This window comes from Alligator mississippiensis, chromosome 5 (assembly GCF_030867095.1).
Source record: "Alligator mississippiensis isolate rAllMis1 chromosome 5, rAllMis1, whole genome shotgun sequence".
NCBI classification, from domain to species: Eukaryota; Metazoa; Chordata; order Crocodylia; family Alligatoridae; genus Alligator; species Alligator mississippiensis.
Window position 1 is genome coordinate 210,528,721 of NC_081828.1, and position 21,790 is coordinate 210,550,510.

General features: G+C 42.9%; 1 protein-coding gene across 4 annotated transcripts in view; it reads right to left on the reverse strand.

The window, feature by feature from the left end:
• Positions 1 to 21,790, reverse strand: part of CTDSPL (CTD small phosphatase like) — a 113,537-nt gene that overhangs the window by 57,940 nt on the left and 33,807 nt on the right. The gene's annotated exons all lie outside the window — the stretch shown is intronic.

The following is a 21,790-nucleotide window of genomic DNA, read 5'->3' on the forward strand; positions in this document are numbered from 1 at the left end:
CGGTCAGCTTCTTCAGGTGCCTGAATGCAGGGCTGCAGTTATGGAAAGACTGCAATAAAATTCTAGTGCAATTTAAAAGAGGGCTCTCTTTCCCCTGCTGAAAGGCTACATGCATGCTAGGAAATGTAACAGGAGGTGGTACAAGCTGACTAAAGAAACAGGAGCAGAGTAAATCAAGACATTTCAAAATCACAGAACACAGATCAACTGCACTGACAGCTTTCAGAATGAGACACAGGCCAAAACAAGGCAAGGGGCATGCTTCAGTATGAAAACTCAAAACAGGGAAAAGTTAGCTAATACCTACAAGACAAAGATAACTGGTGGGCAAGCAAGGCTGGAAACACTACCCTTTTGAGAACAGCTCTCCATCCAGCCAGCTGCCTGAAGACTCAATCTTCTGTGCCAGCTTTTAGCTAGTAAATGACCAATAAATCTGAATCCTCTCTCCAAAATCAGGAAGGAACGAGGTTTCTCTTGACTCCTGCCAGGACTGCATCTCCTCTGTTCTACTTCAGCCCTCATTAAGTCTTCCCTCAGTGCCTGCATTTTGCTGGCGACATGGCTTTTCTATGCACCACCATGAAAGCAACTTGATTCTTGAGTTTCCATATACTGTACCATGCTCCCAAAGAACATTCAGCTGTCCAGGTGGTTGCTCTCTGCTGGCTTCAGTGTTATAGATGCAGACTTCAGGTTTTCCCAAGGCCTTCCTCAAAACTAATATGTGGATTGCAAAACCCTGTTATCGTCACTTTATTTTTCCACAATAGACATTCAAAGGGAGCATTTTAGGCCCTAAACGGAAGACAGGATTTACCTGTTACAATGCAATCTTGACATATTGATATGGTACTGCAACCTTTACAAGTTTAAAAATCCTGAAAAACTCCCCCCCGCAAAACTGTAAGACTAAGCAGAACCCCAACATGGTTTTGCCTGGGTTTCTTTTCCATCCTCACTTGGATTTTCCGCTGTGTTCCTCTCATCCCTTAGTGCTGAATGGAGAAAAGATGAGTAAGCAGCTGCCTTGTTTAATTGCTTGCCCCATGACCTAAGACCCACAACCTGTATACACACTACAAGCTATAGGGTGGAGATCTACCTAGAGGCACAGATAACAAAGCAACTCCACTGGTGATAAGTGGAACTGCAGAGGATCACTTTTAACAAGTGCTGCAGCCAGAACTGCAGGATGTTACGGCTCAGGCAGATTCCAAAGTTGCCAAGAAATCCTCACACGACCTTGAGTGAAGTTTGATGCTGTAAATTATGGCATTTTCAAAAACATTTCAGGAGTTGTCAATCCTGTTTAGAAATCAAGCATCACAGTCAGATGTATCCATTTTAATTTGGTTCTACCTCCTGCCCCCAATTTTATCATATCCAACTCAAAAATCTGATCAAATACAGCCTTCGTGCTAACTTTGGTACGTTTTTTTTTTTTGCTAGCTAGAAGGACGCACAGTTTCTATACAAGTTTATTTCACCAATTAAGCCAAGAGCTTCAAATCACACACTTATTTAGTCTTAACTTTTAATTTTTATTATGTTGGAAAATACAAATGACGCATTTAACAAGACTGGTAGTTTATTTGAATAAAAATTGGAATGCAATTCAAACACACAAGAACAGCATCACATTATTTTTATATTAGATAGTATTAACTTTAAGCGTGGATACATAAGAAAAAGTAATTCATGTAAAATGCTTTGACATAATTAACAGATTAACATATTTAACAACAAGGGAAATAATAATGTTTTTAGGGAACTGTATTGATAGCTTCTAGTCACCATATCCATCAAAACTAGTATAGGTTTCCTTTGCTTTATGCTGTACATATGCATCCTGGAAAACGGCGCATAACTTGAATTTGCATAAAGGGACCCACTTTACAATGCAACAAATAGGGATATGTTCCAAGACCTCGACTGTACTGACTCCCAGACGCACTTTTACAAGACAATTTTGGTACTCACCAACAGGAGACAGCGCGCACAAGCACAGGGCACTATCGTAATGGAGATGGCAACTACAGAAACACGTGTTGCAGACAATGAGCGGGGAGCATATATCCACAGAGGAGACTGCATTTTGGTGTGCATCGCTCCTACAACGCACCGCACAAAGGAGCCAACTACGGGCTTCCACCACACCGATCGCATAAGAGTGAATTTACCTTGCATATAACAAATTTTTGGTATAAAAAGGGTCATCGCATAAGAGCGAATTTGCACATATAGGACCTGCGTAATGCAAAGGAAACCTGTATCTAAAATATCCCATCCTCCAACGCTTGGTGTTTATTCACAGATTGGAAAAAGAAAACACATTTTCCTTCCTTTCAGCTCCCAACTGATTTCTTAACTTGGGATGCACTAAATCACTGAACTGAGCTAGGTGAATAAATTGAAACAACAATCATAAACATAGGCGCAGCAGAATTTGATTTTTCTAATATATAATTTCAACAGATAATATCGATGTTTATTTTTAAACATTTATTTACATTTTTATCAATTTAAATTTTCAGGATTCTGCAGTTTAACTGCCTGCTGCAACAAATGTAACTACCGTAGGGCTGCTATTGGCTGAGCAGCAGAGCTGCCATGAGTCCAGGCTCCAATTGCCCATAGCTCCCTTGTCCGCTTGGTCACTTCCTCTTCCTTTGTTCCCAGTCCCCTGGGAGTTTCAGGCCGAATTACAGTCAGCACGGTTTTGCAGGACTGTTCCCCTTGCACTAACACACTCCATCAGCCATCTTTTTTATTTACATCCTCGTTCTGTAAATTTGATTAACGCAGGAATTATTTTTTTGTCAGTCGGAGTATGAGTGGAAATCAACATTTGCCAATAAACATTGAATCCTGCCAAGCCTACATATATGTGACTGAAAATTATACTGCAGTCAAAGTTAGTATAGCATGTCAATAAATTCTGGTTCCTGGTGCTTAACTAGCAGTTAAGCCACTTCACTGGCTTGGCTTTTTTTAGAATTTGGGAAGCAAATGTATTGCTTGATTAATTATAGTAACTTTAGGCCAGTGGCTCTCAACCTTTTTAGGTTCAACATTCTCCCTGCCTCCCAGCCTTGGAAAATGTAAGCTTGTATTTTTCACTCATTTCTTGACTTACAAAGCAATTCTTCAGTTGCGAAGAACTCAGAAAAAACACAAGGACAGAATGGTTTCATCACTATGGATTCCTATTTGAAATATCTGGGTTTTTATCTTTTGACTCATATTGTCACACCTAACACTGCATGGTACCTTGTGGCACCTATGGAAGAAGGCTGCTTCACGCTGATTGAGACTCATTGCTTAACCCCGGGTGTCGATTTCATATTATTTTTCTTAAGGAAAAAGACAAACCTTACGTAAAGAAAACTGAAAAAAATACCTCAAATTACAATCCAACTCTTTAAACAAAATTATTCTTAATCCAGCATAGTTACATTTGTTCAGTGTTTGCTACATTAAGGTCACATTAAAGTCTCCTGAAATAATTTAACAGCCACCATCACTGCTACTCTGCAAAATGTTTCGTTTGGTGAAAAATGTGGCACAGCAGTGGGGCAGGGAAGCGAGGAAGGTTTTCAGCTGGAAGATCCACAGGGCCCCTGTTATGGTTGTACTCGTAGAGAGGTAAGCCAACAGCAGTAAAACAAAACAGGGCATGTTTTAGTGATCTGTTAATATAAACAAGTAATTATTGAGCTGAAGCATGAGGCTTCTTGTGCTTTTTCACTCCCTTTCCCCAGGGTGCTATTTAAAAAGGCCAATGGAACATGTATTATCATTTCCGAATGACAAGTGTAATATATTTAAAACATCTAAATGTTGCCTATTGAAATCTTTGCTACGAAAAGGAAAGTCTCTTGTATTTCAAAAGCGTTATTAATATTTTCATTTAGAGACTTTTCTTTCCTCTTTGGTTAACTGTACATGCAGTGCCAAAGTATGGATTACAGGCAAAATACTAAAAATGACCCTATTGAGCTGAGCTGACATGCCCTCATACAATGAATTTTAAGAACTCCACAGAGTAAAACATTTTATATTGCTTTCAATCAAAAGTCATGCTTCAGGACTTGCCATTACTTATAATGTCTACAGTCAGTGACAACATTTCTAACAACTCAAACGTGGAAATTGGTATTTATAAACTTCTCTCCTTACCCTGCATACTTGTCAAATACTTTTCAACTAGTCCAAAGATGAAAATTCCAAAATGTTGATTTTCTAGCGCTCCGAGTACGTGGGACTAAAGATTATCCACCCTCTGTTGATGTCCCTGGACTTGTCACAAGGGGGAATTCTCAACACTGAATGGGCTACACAATGAGTATTGGGAAGATAAAAAAACAACCCCCCCCGAATTGAATTGAAAGGGTAACCACACTACTGTGTGCATTTCACATGACTAGGTAATATAGATTTGACAAAGAAAACAGCAAGATATCCATACATTTTTGGATTCTTTCTGAATTGTAAGGAGCATATTTCGTGAGTTCAGACTACAACTGAAGAGGGAAAAACGAGTTTCAAGCAGGGGTGTTAAACTCACCCAGCAGAGTGGCAGGGGCCAGTTCGCAGGCTGGACTGGGCCCACAAGCCCCATCCCCCAGTATACTGGATACACTGCAGCTGGTCTGGGAGCACCATGCAGTACCTGCCCCAGCTGGACTGCAAACGCAGTGTCCGCTCTGGGAACTGTGCTGCACACTGCATCTGCTCCAGCTGGTCCAAGACCCAAGCAGCATGTGGCTTTCACAGGCACCGTAAGAAGCAGGGATGCTGGACTGGCTAGAGAAGATGCTACACATGGTGCAGTCATAGAGCTGCCAGGGCAAGCACCGTGTGTGCATGGCACCCGCTCCAGCTGGTCTGGGGTCTGTGCTGCACACACCCGCCCATGCAGTGCAGTCCCACAGTGGCTGGGGCACAGGTCACGCGCAGCACGCGTCCCAAGCCCTGTCTGCGGGGCTGGGCTGGTGCGTGTTGTGTTCTGTGTGGGTCTGCTCAGAGCCCAGAACAGCACCAGGGGCTGGATGGCAGGGCTCCACAGGCTGGATCCTGCCCACCAGCCATATGACACCCCTGATTTAAAGCATTTTAAAAAAGTGGAGGTGGAGAAAAATTGTCTTCAAAAAAGCCATTTGAGGTACAAACACACTTTATAAAGTGTGCAGCTGTCTTCCACAGTGACAAGACTGTTGCAGGCTAAAACAGATGCCATCATGTTTAACTGTGTTTCTCCAAAATACTCAACACAAAAAACTTCTGACCCATTTGAAACCTCGTCAAGCTTTGGCCACATAGCAATGCAAAAGATTTAACAGCACATTCAAATGTCTATTAGCTGACAAGAAGCTCGAAGGTCAGCCATTTAATAAACAACCTCTACTTTGCTCATGACTACGCAGAGTATCACACAGCTTGCTGTTCCTGTTAAATAATCAACAGGCTCAGTATGATAGGTCTGAAATCATCCTATTTTAGTTAATTCTGCCAGGAAAAAAAAAAAGATTTACAGAAGTAGTGCGTAAAGCTAAAATGATCAAGTTTAAATAAAGTTGTGCACGCACTCTACAGATGATCTCTTATTTCAGAAAAAGGCAAAACGTTCTTATGATATTTTATCTGTGCTGAGATTAAGAAAAGGAAAAAAATAACATTTGCTCCAAGTAGTGAAATAGAAAGCGTTACTCTGTTGAATGCTGTCATAATCCTAATTGCATAAAATTTAACTTCACACGCACTTATCAACCAAGCCCGGACGGAAGTCATGGCTATCAGCAGTGTGCCATGACCAAACAAGTTTTGAAGAAATGTATATATATATTTCTTCAGTTATCTGAAACTAGCTAATGAAACCAAGACCAAACTTCTAATCCATGACTGTACAAAGCAGTGTTATTTTATGGAAAAGCATTCTGCAACAGAAAGTGAACTTGCCTTAGAAAAAACTGTCCTCCCAAACCTTTCAGTCTTCAGAAGTCCATAAAGTCATTCCATGCAATCTAATTAAGCAGAGTGATCAGACCATGTCTTCTGCATTGTAAAGCCTTTAAAATACGAGTAGGCTCAGTCACACAAGTTGTTGTTCAGACAGTGCAACAGAGTAGGCACACAACACAGGATTACAAGAGTTTACCAGTCCAGATCCACCATTCCTAGCACCATAAGTGGTTCCTGAATCAGTAGCAGATGAGACCTTTCTTCCAGAAGGACAGAGCTAGATTTTCTACTTTTCATGTAAATAAGGACCTACTTTCCTCTGTTCATGGGACCAAGGGAACCCAGCTCATAGGTTGGATTTCCCATCCATTAGAGAGAGAGGCTCTGAAATGCCTTGTCCTATATATCTTACAACTTCAGGTAGTGACGATCCTGACATGGACAGGGTTGGGGGACCCCCCAAAAATGAGAGCCTACTTAGAGATAACTGAAATCTAACCATTAGTACCCTTCAGTTTAGTAAGCAAACATCACTGGAAGCTCCTGTGGGTATTCAAGCACTATGGGAAATCTGACCACTTAAAGTGCACAGTTAAGCAGTTAAAACCTGAAGTCTGGATTCCTATTTAAAAATTTTTTCATCCATAACCTTCTGGTAAACCAATCAATATTTAATTATAAAATTCCACTTCAAATTATTTATTATTTTTTGCACCATTTTACGGTTTGTGGTTGAGATTCTACTTTATTTGCTAGCAGGTGCACGTACCACAAACATCAAACAGCTGGGCCAAATAAAGTCAACATGATTAAAAAAAAATCTAAATTATAGGACAATTTGATTTTTAACTGAAAAAAGGATTGTAACGCTTGAAGTATCCAAGCATGTCTCAAATCCTTCATCAAGAGGAAATATTTATATAGGTCAATCAGTAGTAAATGTTCTCTCTCCTGACAGCTTTGGAGACCTGTAAGCCTGCAAAAGCTGCAGAGTAGAGCACTACAGAAAGTACAATGTACTTTAATCACACTAGGGCTGGAGGGTGGGATCTGAAAGAGGTTGCACTGGGTATTAATTGAGTCCTGCCACTTTAGGCAGAGCCTCTCCCCACCTCCTTGGCTCCCTAAACCTTCCCTAGAGTACATAAGATGACATCTGTGCCAGGCACATTGAGATCTAAATGCCTCTGTTTTGCTGAAGTATCAAATCCCCAAACCATGAGCCAAAGATGACCTTAGATCTTTTTGTGCTGCATGATTCTTCCCTCTGCCTCCCAGTCACCTGCCATCACATTTTTATCATGGTGGCACTGCAGGCCTTCAGAAGCAAATTGCATTATAATGGAGGCATGTTTGTGTTACTGCCAGTACAGAAAATGCAACAACAACAAAAAAAGGACTTTGTCTCTGAGTTTAACCAATGCCTTCAGCTTCATTTACATTTTATATGGCAAATTCCCAACATTAGTCTACAAATACATTTCAAAATAAGAGGTACTTCTCTTTTGTTCTTGAACAAGCCGGGGGTGGGAAAAAGGGGTGGGGGAGGGTAAACAAATCAGCTGATTGCGGAGGACTTTGCTTATCTTCCTAGTTAAGGCCCTGTCTTTTTTTGGTTTTGGGGTTTTTTTGGTTTTTTTTTGGTTTGTTTTTTAAGTTCCTTCTTTGCTTCAGAGAAACATCCTCCACCCCAAGGGCAGCCTGCTGAGCGCACATACAATTACTAACCTACTCCCCGCCAAGCCCATCAACCACCAATACTCCAGCCAGCACTGGTACTGGTCATCTTCAATTACAGTCCTAACTAAATAGCATAATGGCACTGCAAAAGTAAGAGGGAACAGGGGGACAAGTCTATTTTACACAGACCGTTCGCCGTCGGCAATCCCGTGGAGTCGAGAATGACGTCCATTAGGCTAGATGGGTCCTCAGGTGACTGAGAAGCCCGATTCTGGATACACATTCTTTGGCAATGGGGGTATGTTGTTGCGCGGGGGCAGTGGAATTCACAGCCCCGGGTTGGTCTCCTTCCCCTTTCTCCACCACTGCTGTTCTGCCTCAGTAACGAGTTGTTGGGCCTTGAAGTGATGCACACCTTGGTGAACCAGATGGCACCAAACTGAATGGTCAGCAGCTTGCTCCTCTCAGCTGCTGGTGTTGATGCCTCCGTGCTTGAGGGCAGCTTTGAGCGTGTCTTTGTACCGTTTCCTTTGGTCACCCTTTGAGCATTGGCCAACAAGAGAGCTGGGAAAAGAGAATCTGGCAAGGGAGGCAGTTCTTGAACATCCGGACATAGTGGCCTGTCAATCAGAGTTGATTTCTCAAGAGCAAGGTTTCAGTGCTGGTGGACGCAGCTTCATGGAGGACGCTCTCACTGGTCTGACAGTCCTCCCATTTGATCCCCAGGATTCGATGCAAGCACCACAGATGAAAGCTCTTGAGGGTCTTAATGTGATTTTGGTAGACAGTCTAGGTTTCACTGCAGTTGAGGAGGGTGGTCAGCACAACAGCCTTGCAAACCAGGACCTTCGTCAACTTCTGAAGATCTCTATTTTGGATGACACATTGTCGCAGTTTGAAGATGGTGGCACTGGCACAGCTGACCCGGGGCTGGACTTCTTCATTGATGGTGGTCCGTTGAGGGAGGTGGTGGCCGAGATACAGAAAGTGCTCCACGTACTCCAGATGTGGAGCACAAAGACCATTATTAGGACATTAGCTATGACGGATTTTGTGTGTTCACCTAACATAAAATGATGCAACCATCACTGATGGTCTAAACTTCTGAAAAATGCCTAATTGAAGCAACAAAAAAGGACGAGGGGCAGGATACAGGTTGGCAAAGTTAGCAGATATCACATCTGAGCAGCCTACACAGGAAGCAGAAGAGTGGACATCCAGGAATGGTTGTTGGAAGTGATGCATAAGCAAATAACTTGAGAAGAATATTTGATACTGAGTTCTTGATCAGCACTTCAACCTAGCTGTGGTCACCACTTTGTGAAGAGGACAAGATATGGGAAGCTTACTTTCAGACCCCAAATATCAGGCTCTTCCCAGTACACTGTACTTTGCAAGACACAGAACAGTTTTAAACATCCTGTCGCCCTCAAACTCCGCGAACACTCAAGTCCAGTGAGTCAGGTATATAGGCAATCACTTTAATGCATCTTTGTCATAGTCCCACTGGTTTTAAATGTGTTCTACTATAAGGAATCAAAGGGAATTTTCATTAAAAAAAAAAAAAACACAGTCAGGAAGTCTCACTACCCCCCACCACCATATGTTCTTAATAAATGGTTACACAACCACACATCATTAATTTTTAGCCAGAAGGTAAGAATACAATTTTTTTTTAACCGTTTCCCTGACCAGTAGATGGAGCCTCTCCATGTTATTACGAGCAAAATGTCTCTCCACTTCTGCACCATCAGTGACAATTTCTCCCTTGCTTTCTCAGATGTTGTACAGCAAGCACTTGTCACATGAGGCAGATATTTTTCATACACATCCAGTCTGTCAGTGAAAGATCCTCATCTTCCCCTTTAGTTTTCCAAGGGAATTTTTTCCTGTCCAATTGTCCCGTACAGTCTTCATAAGACAGGACAGAAAAGGAAAGCTTAAGTTTCCAGAATCACAGATGGGTTTCAACACCATTTAATCCCCACAGTGATTTTTGGAGAAAGCTTCCTTATCGCTGTAGGAAACAGAGATCCTAGATGTTCTGGAATTGGAGACCTCTCTAGAACAGCCCATTTTAACATTAATGAACCATCTGCTATGAACAGGGCCTAGAAACACTCCTTTCTGCTGATGAACTTTGAGTCCTGTGCTAGAGAGCTGAAAGGGTGAGGGTCTCATCAGCCATCTCAAAACAACTGGAGAAACCCAAAACACCTCCCATGCACTGTCAGACTTTATAATTTAACCTAGGGGCACCCCGTGAATAGCAGGTGCTCATTCTCATGAGAACAGCCTAGCCAATACCATACTGTTTAATCATCAACTGGTACTTTACAGTGGGAAGCTTCCTATCAGTGAAGGTCAGACAGATCTCTACAATGCTGGTATTCTACCACTGCAGGTTCAGAGTGAGTTCTGTCCAGATTTCTAGGCTTGCAGCCTGTGCCATCCTGAATTTCTGGTCATCCTTAATTTTTACCAGCTATTACCAGTTGACCAAGGTCAGAAGCAGCAACCCATTGCACAAACTGATTCCAGAAAAACATGCAGAAACAGTTGTTCCATTTCATCCCTTTCCCCTTCTTCCATCTATATTGCTGCGGTCATCTCTTAGCCACTCCGAAACCATCCATGTGGGGCAGCCTGCTTGTATCAATGATGGACAGACAGAATCAGGGCATCTAATGGTCTCCTGTTCCCTACCAGGGCCACTTTCCAACTGCTCTCACAAAAAAAAGAAAAATGCAGAGATACCAGATGAAGAATCAGCTGTTCGGCTCTATCCCCAAATCCCAGAATTCCAGTAGACCCCATAGACACCCCAGAATGCGCTGTGATAACAGCTGCAGAGCACAGGCTGTAGTGCAAGGGTAGGCAACCCCCAGCACAGGTGCCAGAGCATGGCACGCAAAGGCCTTTTGCCTGGCATGTGCACCTGGGGGCAGATGGTAGGGAAGGGACCGGGACTGCACTGCCACAACAAGGATCAAGACTCTCAGCTCCCCCACCATTAGCCTCTGGCACGCCAACATCTTACAAGCCGAGGTTGCGGAGGGGTGGGGGGTGGCATATCTTCCCCAAAACATTGCAGAACCCCTGCTCTAGCAGGAGAACACCACACTCTGGACCAGGAGCCCTGAATTTTGAGAGACTATTTTAAAATAAAAGTGCAAGGTTGTATGGCTGCAATGTTTTGCAGGGGAAATAAAATAACCCCAAACCTGAAAACCTTGCATAAGCATTCTTTAACTAAAACTATTCTGCACTAGTTTTATTTGTGCATGGGTGGGGGTAGGGAGGTGAACAGACGGGAGGGGGCATTATTGAGTAAATGAGGCTCTGGAAAAAAAAAAAACACTTCAGAAAACACATTTTAAGCTAAATTGTTTACAACATGATACTTTTGTCACATTTATAAGCTAGCATTGATAACTTGTTATCTGAGATCCCTGATGTTGTCTTATTCTTAACCGACCAGTGATGAACTGTTTTAAGTTTTTATCAAGTTCATGCCTCCATGATGGGAAGCACAAGAACTGATAAGACCACTTGACCCCAGAATGCCTTAAGCCTGCAGTTTAAATTCTGAATACGAGGTAACTAAAATTAAGCAATGCCATTTGCTAATTGTACAAACCCACAATGAAATTCTGCCTTTTCTGGTGTTTACAGCAGCTCCAGTGGTTGTCATTTATTTATAATGTTACAGGGCTGTTTTGATGGCACTTGTGCCATTATCACAAACCACAACTAACATCCTTTCAAGGCACACACTTCAAAATGAACGTGGGAAGAGTAACGATACCATGAAGTTTGTCTTCACTGCTGCAAAAGTATTTCAGGCCGAAGGTGCTCATATTACAACAATCGATGGAAATACAAGTTTGAGACTGACAGTACCAAAAGATAAAACTGCTCGGGGCTGGAGAGAGAACTGAACTGATTTTTGTTGGAAAAAAAATCTAAGGATCAAACAAAAGGAACTAGTGTACTGTGTTGCTCAATATTACATATGTACAAAGGAAAAGGAGAATTCATTTGTTAGCCATTGATTTGGAAGACTGAATGCAATTAGCAGCACTACCTCAAACTCCCTTGATGACCTTGGACTAGTCACATCACCAGCTTGTGCCTCAGATCTCCCTATAAAATGGAGATAAATTCTGCATACAGATGCAACCCCCCCTTCCCCCCCCAAAAAACCCAAAAATGTTGCATTACTTTCAGCTCTCCACGCCCCTGCACTGAACGCAGCGCACACCCAGAAGAGGCAGCACGTTAATTTGACCCAGTTCACCCAATGTCTATACTGTACAGATCAGGCACTTCAGTGGGGCTTTTTAGCACTTAGATAAAAGTGCTAAAAAGCCCCACTGAAGTGCCCGATCTATACAGTATAGACATTGGGTGAACTGGGTCAAACTAACGTGCTGCCTCATTTGGTAAAGTTCTCCCCATGTTCCATATGTCTGTTAGTAGCCAATGAGACTTTTTAACCTCCAAGGGATGTTGTGAACATAAAAACCATGAGGAAATGGAGAAGTGCACATATATGATGATGGTGGTGCCCAGGGAAGTACCTATTATAGAACACACTTACTTTATTTCCTTAACACTGCAGGCTTTCAGCGCAAAATTCATTCTAGGAATTTATCAGACCATTTTTTGCCATTATACTCCAAACGTCACACTGAGCTTAAGATGCAGGAACTAGTGCTATTAGCAGCTACTTAACATTTAGTCGCAGTTCAGGTAATGCTTCAACGAACTGCCAAGGCTTTTAAGATATTTGTGCATTAATTGGGGGGAAAAAAGCGTGTAATTAGTAAAGTAATTTTTGTAATGATATTTATACAAATTAGAAAACATTTGGAAAGTCACTTGTCTGAACATGCAACTTGCCATTTTTGCCCAAGTCAGTTCAAGCAAGTGAAACAAATACAATTTAAATGAGGTGATGCATGAAAGCAGGAGTATCACAGAAAGCAATGTTCAGCTTCTCTCCGCAGTTATCTATGATGAAGGTAAAGAGGAAAAGAGCATTTTCCTCATACACATGGATTTTCATCAAGCTTAAAAAATGTGAAAGATTTAAATTTAACCTATTGCATAATGCTAAATAGCTTGAAACAATTTCTGGAGGAAACTAATGAATTAGATAACCTTCTGAGGAGAAAAGCAGAGGGCAGTTTCAAATGCTTTGACACACTGATCCAAGAAAAGATTAAGTGCATTTCTAACAGTTCGTTTTGAAATATGGGAATAATGTAAAATGTAACTGTCCCACCCTCTTATGCAAATGAGAGGAGTACTCTCATGTCAGATGTGAAGTAATTTCATTACTCCCTTTCAAAGCGGTTTCTCAGCAAGCCTATTTTGCTTTTCTGCAGAAAAAAAATCCATAAAAAAATTACTGAAATCAAAATGTCTTACCATTGCTTAGATTACAGACTCTAGTTTTTCCAATGTGACTGTCTACCAGTGGTATATGTATATGTAGTCAGAAGCATCATTAAGGGTATGAGCAATAATAAAATATCCCTTTGCCATTTTCATTAAAAGAACAAAATATTTTACTCTGAATTCATTTCTGCTTTTAAAAAGAATAAAGCTTCTAATGTGAATCTTCTCATTAATCAAATAATTAACAAAGAAGAGAGATTTAATTTCTTTAAGTCCCCAAAATGTATAGTTTCTCCAGAATACTTCAAAGCAGAGTCTTATAGACATGTGAATATTATAAGAGTACAATTGGTAATGTATAATGTAAAGAACTCTACTATCAATACACACTTAACATTTCAGTGCACAAGCTACAAGGTACACCGTCTCTCCACTGCTATCAAAAAGGTATATTCAATGTAAACCACTGCATCCCATGCCAAAGGTTTAGTCAGTATTATGCTTTCATCTGTAAGCAATTTGCTCAGCAACTCACTAAAATTATTTTTATGCATGTGAATGGAAAGAGAAGCAGAGATCAGGAGGGTACAGAACAACTGCAAACTCCAGATCAGAATATTAGAGTAAAATCTAAATTACAAAGTTCCAACTACTATCAATTAAAATCCAAGCACCACCAAATAAAGCAGTGAGGCTTCAGAAGTAAACCCAGACAGAATGACTCTCACCACTGAATTATTATTTCCCAGACAAGATGAGGCAGACAACGAAGACTGGATGTGGGCTGAAAGTCTGCGGGCAAGAAAGACCTACAGGAGACAAATATCCTGATATTAGCAGGGTTACTTCCTCTTAATTTTTATTACAAGTTCTTGAATCATTTTTTTCCTTCTAGCTTTCATAACTGTACAAACAAACACTAGGAACACTACAGGTTCAAAAAGCCAGAAGGCAAATGAGTTCTGAGATAGGGTTTTTATTCCCCTTGAGGGACTCATGTGCTATTGTTTCTTTTTGGGTTAATGATGGGAATGAACTACCACCAAGACTGCAGCAGCTGTAATTGCAGCACCACAGTCTGCTCTCAGTCAAATATCTGATAAAATAATACACTATTCTGGAGAGGTTTTTAAATTTCTTCTTCCCAGTCTTTAAGACACCTGTTCCATCCTCAAGAATTAGGACAGTCTATTCTTCTTGGTGCCCCTGGCTAAGCAGCAAGAAGTGTTAGCTTGGAAGGGAGAGAGAGGTGTTTTGTTATTCTTATTTAGTTAATCACCAAGGCTGTCTCTATAGAGGTTTGCTCTCCATGAAGATTTCACTCTGGCTCTATAGTTTTCAAAACACTTGAGAACAGGAAGATCCTGTTCGGCATGGAGTGGGGAATTGTTTCCTACAGTGAACATAACAACAAATTATTTTGATCACTTGACTTTGACACCCATGGAAGTAAGAGATGAAGCCTCCCGTGGCACTAGAGCTGGGTACAGCATTTGGAGACGAAGATGGTAGGGTGGTTACAGGGAAAGAGATGCTGAAGTATCAAAGGCACTGGGAAGCAAGTATTGAAGTTGGATGGGTAGGGGAGAGATGTGTATGGATAGACAACTGGGTAGTGTATAGTCAAGACACTTCCACTACTCTCCTCCTAGGACGTTTAGCAGAAACCTCAGATGTTCAATCTAGAAAACTTTCTGCTGTCTCTGACTAAACCCAATTGGGAAGACCTGATAAGCAAATATTCACCCAAGGCTTCAGGGCAGACTATGAAAACTAGCTACAGGAAAGGTAAAGCGGTGGGCTTTCGGAGTCCCTATCAGATCTTAAGAGTATCTAGATTAGGCTGAGATAAAAAAAAACTGTCTAAACCTATCCAGAAGGGCTTCCTGCATGCTTATTTCAAAGTTGCCTCCTAGCAGGAAAAATTATCCCGCAGGATCACACAGAGTAGTGGGAGAGGACGATACTCATTGACAATGACACAAATCTAAGGTACACAGCAATTTTGTGAAAGCTTAACATATATTTTATGAAGCAGTCCTCCAAATTGCTAAGTTTAGTATATTAAAGTGGCTTAAATGGTAGAAAAATTACAGTTCTTTAATTAAAACTTACCACCCATACAGGCCTTTTTCAGTAACTTCTGTTTTGCTACATTTCAAAATTTGTTTTTACCTGGAAAAAAATCACTTTTGTACAAAATAAGAAACTTCTTAACCTTTATGCAAAGAGCGTTTCTTAAATAATAAAAAAAAAGGTTTAGCATAAAAATATGTAAAAGACTGTTTTTTGAACTATTGAAGTCATGATAAACTGCCAGCAATCTTATTAACAGGCTTCTCATATAAACAGTTGTTTTCAGTATGGTTAAAGGGCAGCTTCACACAGACAGTGACTGCCCAAAATGTCAGCCTTGTCCCAGGGCAGGAAGTCCACTCAGCAGTAGCTGGCAAATGCCAGAGTAAACTGAATATTCTGTGTTTGTCCAATTACCCTTTTCCCTTTTGGCGAGTCTTTGCTGTTCGTAAACGCTCTGCTTCCCCTACACAGGAAGTCGGGGCCTCAAATTTAATCCTGCACATTCAGTTCTGTTCTGTTACAGCTACCACTACAAAAAGGAGTCTCAGAGTAGATAATCTGGTTTTTGCCTCTGACAGCATTGTAAGTTCTGAAAATTGTTAAGAGCTTGCTTTGGGAGGAAAAAAAAAAGCAGCCCATGCTTTTGCAACTCAAACAGGATTTCGGAACCTCACTGGAATTACTGAGTAGCTAAAAAAAAAGGGCTGTAGCAAATTTTTCTCAATACCTCCCCCTCTCCAGAGCTGAAAATATTTTCTTGCTATGAAGAAAAAAGAAAACAGAAGAAAAATCAAAATAAAATCGAGTGGGGGGGAGGAGGAAAGGAAAAAAAAAAAATCACTGAATATCCATTCATCAAGCATTAAAAAGAACATATCACACAAAAAGCTTATCATTCGTATAAGTCCCATAATAACCGAGTCTACCTACAATCTTTTAACTAAGTAGAGCTTGATTTTATTTATTTTTTAGTTTCTACCCTTAGCCACACACATCTGTCAACTTGTTAACTTTCTCAGCACCTAGTGAACTGGGTGGACAAGAAAATACACATTTTAAAATAATTCTATTGTTCTGATTCTGCATGATACTTCTATAAGCTTTCACCATTTTGATGCAATTACTGTCAACCTGATCTACGAACAAGGGGAGGGGGATATACATCTTTAGTTTTAGATGACAGTAGGAAAGGAAGAATTCAGTATTAAAGGTTCTGTGTTGCATTCAGTTACTTCCTGTTTGGGCTCCACCTGCTGCTGTGGATCAGCCATACCAACTAGGCAGCAAAGTTTCATCGCTTCCCAAAAAGGATACAAAAAGGGAACTAGAGAAAGTACAGAGAAGAGCTACAAAATGAAACTAGTAGGCAGCAAGTTTAAAACCACTGAAATTAATTTTTCACATGGTCTAATCAAAGTGGGGAAACTCACTGCCACAAGAGGTTGTGGAAGCTGAGTTAAATCAAATTCCAAAAGGGGTTAGATCAGGGGTGGGCAAAACGTGGCCTGTGGGCCAGATGCAGCCCACCAGGCCATTCTATCCAGCCCGCGAGGCCCCTAAAAAATGTAGAAAATTCATATTTATCTTTCCCTGGCTGCCTGTCATGCAGCCCTCAATGGCTTGCCAAAACTCAGTAAGCGGCCCTCCACCCAAAATAACTGCCCACCCCTGGGTTAGATGCACTGTTGGAGGAAAGGGGCACCAACAGCTATTGAACATGATTCAGCCTCCGAATCAGAACTTCCTAGACCCTAAATACTGGAGGCTGCAAGTGGGAGAGGAACAGTGGGAAAAATCCTGGTCATACCTTGCTCACTCTCCATTTCAGCATCCACCCTGCCCTGTATGACATGGGGTACCGGGCAAGATGGATTGTACGTAAATGGTAATCCTAATTTGTGCATTAGACCAAGCTAACACAAAAGAAGATCCTAGAGTTCTGACTTCTATTCCTTTAGTCTGCCATTCGCATAGCATCTCTTCCTCCCTCTCGCATCAACAGGAAATTGTCTGTCAGCTGTTTGCCTTCAGCGTTTTTGTCAGTCCCTAGATTCAGCTGCCAGGACATCCAGCCCTCGGCAGAAAGCCTTCTCCTGGGACTTAGAGAAAGCATTTTTCTCTTCCCTCTCCTGATCTGCTGGACAGGATAATCACTACTATGGCTATACCCTTGTTGGTCACAGAAACCCTTAAGTTAAGCCTGTTCATCTATAAAGACAAGGTCATCAGCTCTACTTTTCTGAACCCTGCATTTTCAAGCGGCATACTCCTTTACCTGTAAAATATTCTACTTGTATCTCTTATACTCAACACATCTCTGTCAACACTAGTTTGCCAATGTGCACTGACCAATCAGAAGACATTTAGGCACATACTCTTTGGCAAAGCACTATGTACCCCCAAGGGTTGTGTACCCTGGTATGAAAACTACCATTTGAGAAGACAGCAAGGAGAAAGATTCTGTCCTTGAAGTTGCAACATGTCAGCTAGCAACCACAAGGTCTCAATAAAGACCCTTAAGCATGAGCTTGGCAACTGGTTATTTCATTTATGTTCAGGCACAATACTCCAAAATGCGTCTTATAACAATTCTGAGGACATGAACAAACAATTTAGCCCATTTAAAAGTGTGTGCGTGTGCAGGGTCAAACTTGGAATATTTCTGCTACACTTGTATCTCTGCAAAATCGTAAAGAAAAAAACACAAAACACTTGCAGCATAACAGTGTGTACCACTGTTTTGACTGCAATACAACTGTTACTGCTATCCATACCCTGAATTAATCTTAGGTAGGTTGAAGAGAGGCCTGTATTTCAGCTTTCTTGGCCTTCAGAAGTCCAGTAACTTTTGCTACCTGTCTTTATAGCCTTAGGCTTTTCCAGCCCCTCTCTTAACTGCAGCTGGTCACCCTGTCTATGCCTAAGTCTACGGTAAGGGTGGGCAATTATTTTGGGCAGAGGGCCACTTACTGAGTTTTGGCAAGCCATCGGGGGCCACATGACAGGCAGCCAAAGGCAGATAAATATTAATTTACTAAATTTTTTAGGGACTCCACAGGCTGGATCGAATGGCCTGCAGGCTGCATTTTGCCCACCCCGGTCTACGGGGACCTATGCGAAAGTTCCCCTACAAACTGTGACTGTGAAAGTAATTCACTTAGTTGCCCACTACAAAAAAATTGAGTATGAAATGTTAATTAGGACTACAGGTTAATTTCTCATCTGAGCTTTTTACCTGACAAACTGGCACATTTATTTTTCCTGTTGAAAACTACTGCACTGCACGCTATCTGGACAGAGAAGCAGCCAGGGGCAGATCCAGGGGGGTGCAGTGGTGCAGCTGTAATGCTGCCCCCCCGCATTTTGATTCCTGTTCCACACGATTTAAAAACAACCGTCTGGCCATGGCAGCAGCATTTCTGTCCAGGCAGCAGTGAGGGAGGCCCTTAACTTCATGGCTCTACCCAATCCTTCTAAACTCTTCACTCCACAGGTGTTAACAACCCTCTCTCCTCAATGATCTTGAACTTCCACTAAACATGTCATCCTTTCTTCTGCAATCCTGCTGTCAGTTAACCATTCCTGGTACTGTAGCTCCTCCCTCACAGCCCTGCTGTAGTCTTTTTAACTCTGGCCACAAACATTAACTCAGGAGCAGAAATAACTTTCAGTGAAGTACTGGATGCACTGCCAAGATACTCTAGAAGCCAGACTTTGTTTTGTGAATCTGAAAAAGAGGTGCCCATTTAATTCTAATGACTACAGGACTAATGAAATGACATATTTTGATTATTTTTACCTGGTTTGTTTTGGTTTTTATGCATACTATATGATATAGCAAATTAATGCACATTTCAATCAAGTTATATTTGTTTTTGCTTTAATCTTACACAGATTAGTATGGCCGTAGACCCCTAGTATATTAGTAAAGCTTCTAGTTTCTTTTTAACTGGTCAACATGTATTACACCAATGATGTACCACACCACCTGCACCCCCCTTTTCAAAATCCTAGATCCGTCTACAGAAGCAGCCACTGCTTTACTTGCTTCATAGAGAATCTTTTAGAAGGACAAAGCTTCCCTTCCAAAACTCGAAGTAAAGTCTGGCTAATACATCCCTACCATTCACTGGCTGAAATCACATTCACTTAAGCCAACTATTTGCTGGCTCCAGATAGTTTTAGAGCATAAGCCAGTGCAGAGTGCCCTGCAGCAGTTTAGATGAGTGAGGCTAGAATTACAGCAGCAAGGTCCTTATCTAAGAGAAGAGGTTGCAGTCTCTTTATCAGGACATATTTCCTCAACTGCTGTCAGCCAACACAGGCTAAGTAGATCACTCCAGTTATAAGAGACGGTGGGTGGCCAGCACAGCGCACTCTCAAGGGCCCAAGACAAGGGACTTTTTTTCTCTCCACCCTATAATTTGGTCTGGAAGCTTAAAGGAGACAACTTCTCAGTATTCTGCAAAAGCCATTTGATAGGGGTTGAGGGCAAACAGACTGTAGGCTCCCAAGAGCGCTAGCTGAGTTAATTTGCTACCTGTTTATGATTTGACTGTCTGTTGATAAGATAAGGCATTATCAGGGTCCAAGTCTCTAAAAGGTCATTGGGTTATCGCACTTTAATTAATAGGGTACCTCAAGCATTTAGTATGGGCATCTGATAATTAAATTTCAATTCAAATCATAACATAGATAAGCAAGTTGAAAGGAGCATGAAAGTTTAGGGATATGTGCTTGCATGACCCAACTACATGTTAAATTACAGACCGACATTAATTTTTTGTCAAAGACATATAAATAAGCCACAAGACATCAGCAACACTGGTAATTCTTGCTGGCAGCCAGCTTATCCATTATCAGTTGGCCATCTGTCACTAGCATCATGGGACTCAGACTAAGGAAATGATTAGTGGTACTGACCAATTCCAAGATGGCTTCTATGCAGAACCCTAACACTGTAGAGCAGGGGTGAGCAAAATACAGCCTGCAGGCAGTATCTGACCTGCCAGGCCATTCTATCTGGCCCACAGGACCCCTAGAAAATTAAAAAAAAAAAAAAAAAATTTATTGGCCTCTGGCTCCTGTCAAAAGTGACAGGAGCCAGGGGCAGTAGGACCCAGGGGAAGCCACTGCAGGTCCCTGGAAGAGCAGGGCCTGCCCTGCCCCCCAGCCAGAGGGACCATGGGGCTGTTCCCACCTGTGCTGGAGTGGGAAGCTCAGATAAGGGGGGGGAGGGGGTGTCAGGGGGCACGCTGGTCCTTGCCTGGCCAAGGAGCGCGCGGGAGCCAGCACTGGTGGGGCCCAGAATGGGGTGGCTCCCCTCTCTCCCTGCTGGGGCAGCCCAGCCAGACTTCATAGAGCCCAGCCAGCTGTGCTCCGGGCTCCCGCCACCCTGTTCTGGGGCTCCGCCTGGCTGTTGCTGGCTCCCAACACCCCTGTCCGGCCCTGGGGGTAGCACGGGAGTGCGCCTGGGGCCACTGGGGGCAGCAAGATCCAGCGGGGACATGGCCCAGGGAGACGGTGCGGAACTTGTATCCCATGCCCGAGGCTTAGGGCAGCAATGGCCCAGCTGCTCCCCCCACGGGAAGCTCCAGTGGGTGCTGCCACCCTGTGGGGGAAGGCCTGGGCCCCCCTGCCCCATACAGGGAAAGCATCAGCTCACTCCCTGGCCACAGTACGGGGGGGGGGGGGGGAAGGGAAGGAGGCAGGGGCTGCGCCTGGAGCAGAAGCGGATTCGCAGCTGCTTTTCTGCTCTAGAAGCTCCTGCGAGGAGCCCAGGGGCCCCGGGAAGCTCCTGGTCAGCCCTGGGGGCAGTGTGGATGGCCTCCCAAGACTGCTGGGAGTGGCACAACCTGGCAGGGTCCTGGCCCAGAGCCTGGGAAGCTCAGGGAGGCCACAGGAGCTTTTGAAGCAAAAAAGCAGGCTCTGCTCCGGCTCCTGGCACAGCCTCCCCACCTGTTCTAGGGTTGAGGGGCAAGCTGCCGCTAGGCCCCTGTGCAGTAGGGGTGGGCTAGGCCTTCCCCTCGGGGCAGTGGCAACCTCCAGGCCACTCGTGGGGGAGGCAGCCAGGCCTTTGCCACCCCAAGCCTCCGGTGTGCGATGCAAGTTCCACGCCACTTTCCTGGGCTTCCTGCATCCCAGCCCACATCCTCACCAGGTTATGCCACCCCCAGCAGCTCTGGGAGCACCTTGCACTGCCCCTGAGCCTGATAGGCCCTTCCCCGGCAGCTGCCACCTGGCAGATGCAGGAGCTGCCGGAGTGCAAATGTGGCCGTGAGGCTTTGGGCAACAAGCGCCCGGCTGGCTCCCCCTTGCAACCCTTCCTACAAACCCCACAGCTACACCCTCCTCCAGACACAATCACACATCCCACAAATACCACGCGCACACAGCCACAGTTGCCCACAAACCCCACATCCACCCCCCCGGGCACCCCTGCACACCCCACACACGATACAAGAGTAAGACTATATTTTGAGTTATTATGCAATCACTTCTACATATAAAGCACAAACACACATATAACAGGACAAAAATATTTTTTTAATTGAATTAAAATATTATATTATGGGTATTTGATTTTTAGTACATAATTTGTTTTGTTCTGGTCCTAAGATAGCAAACCCTCTTCAAAGAAGTACTTCCAGGGGCAAGGGGA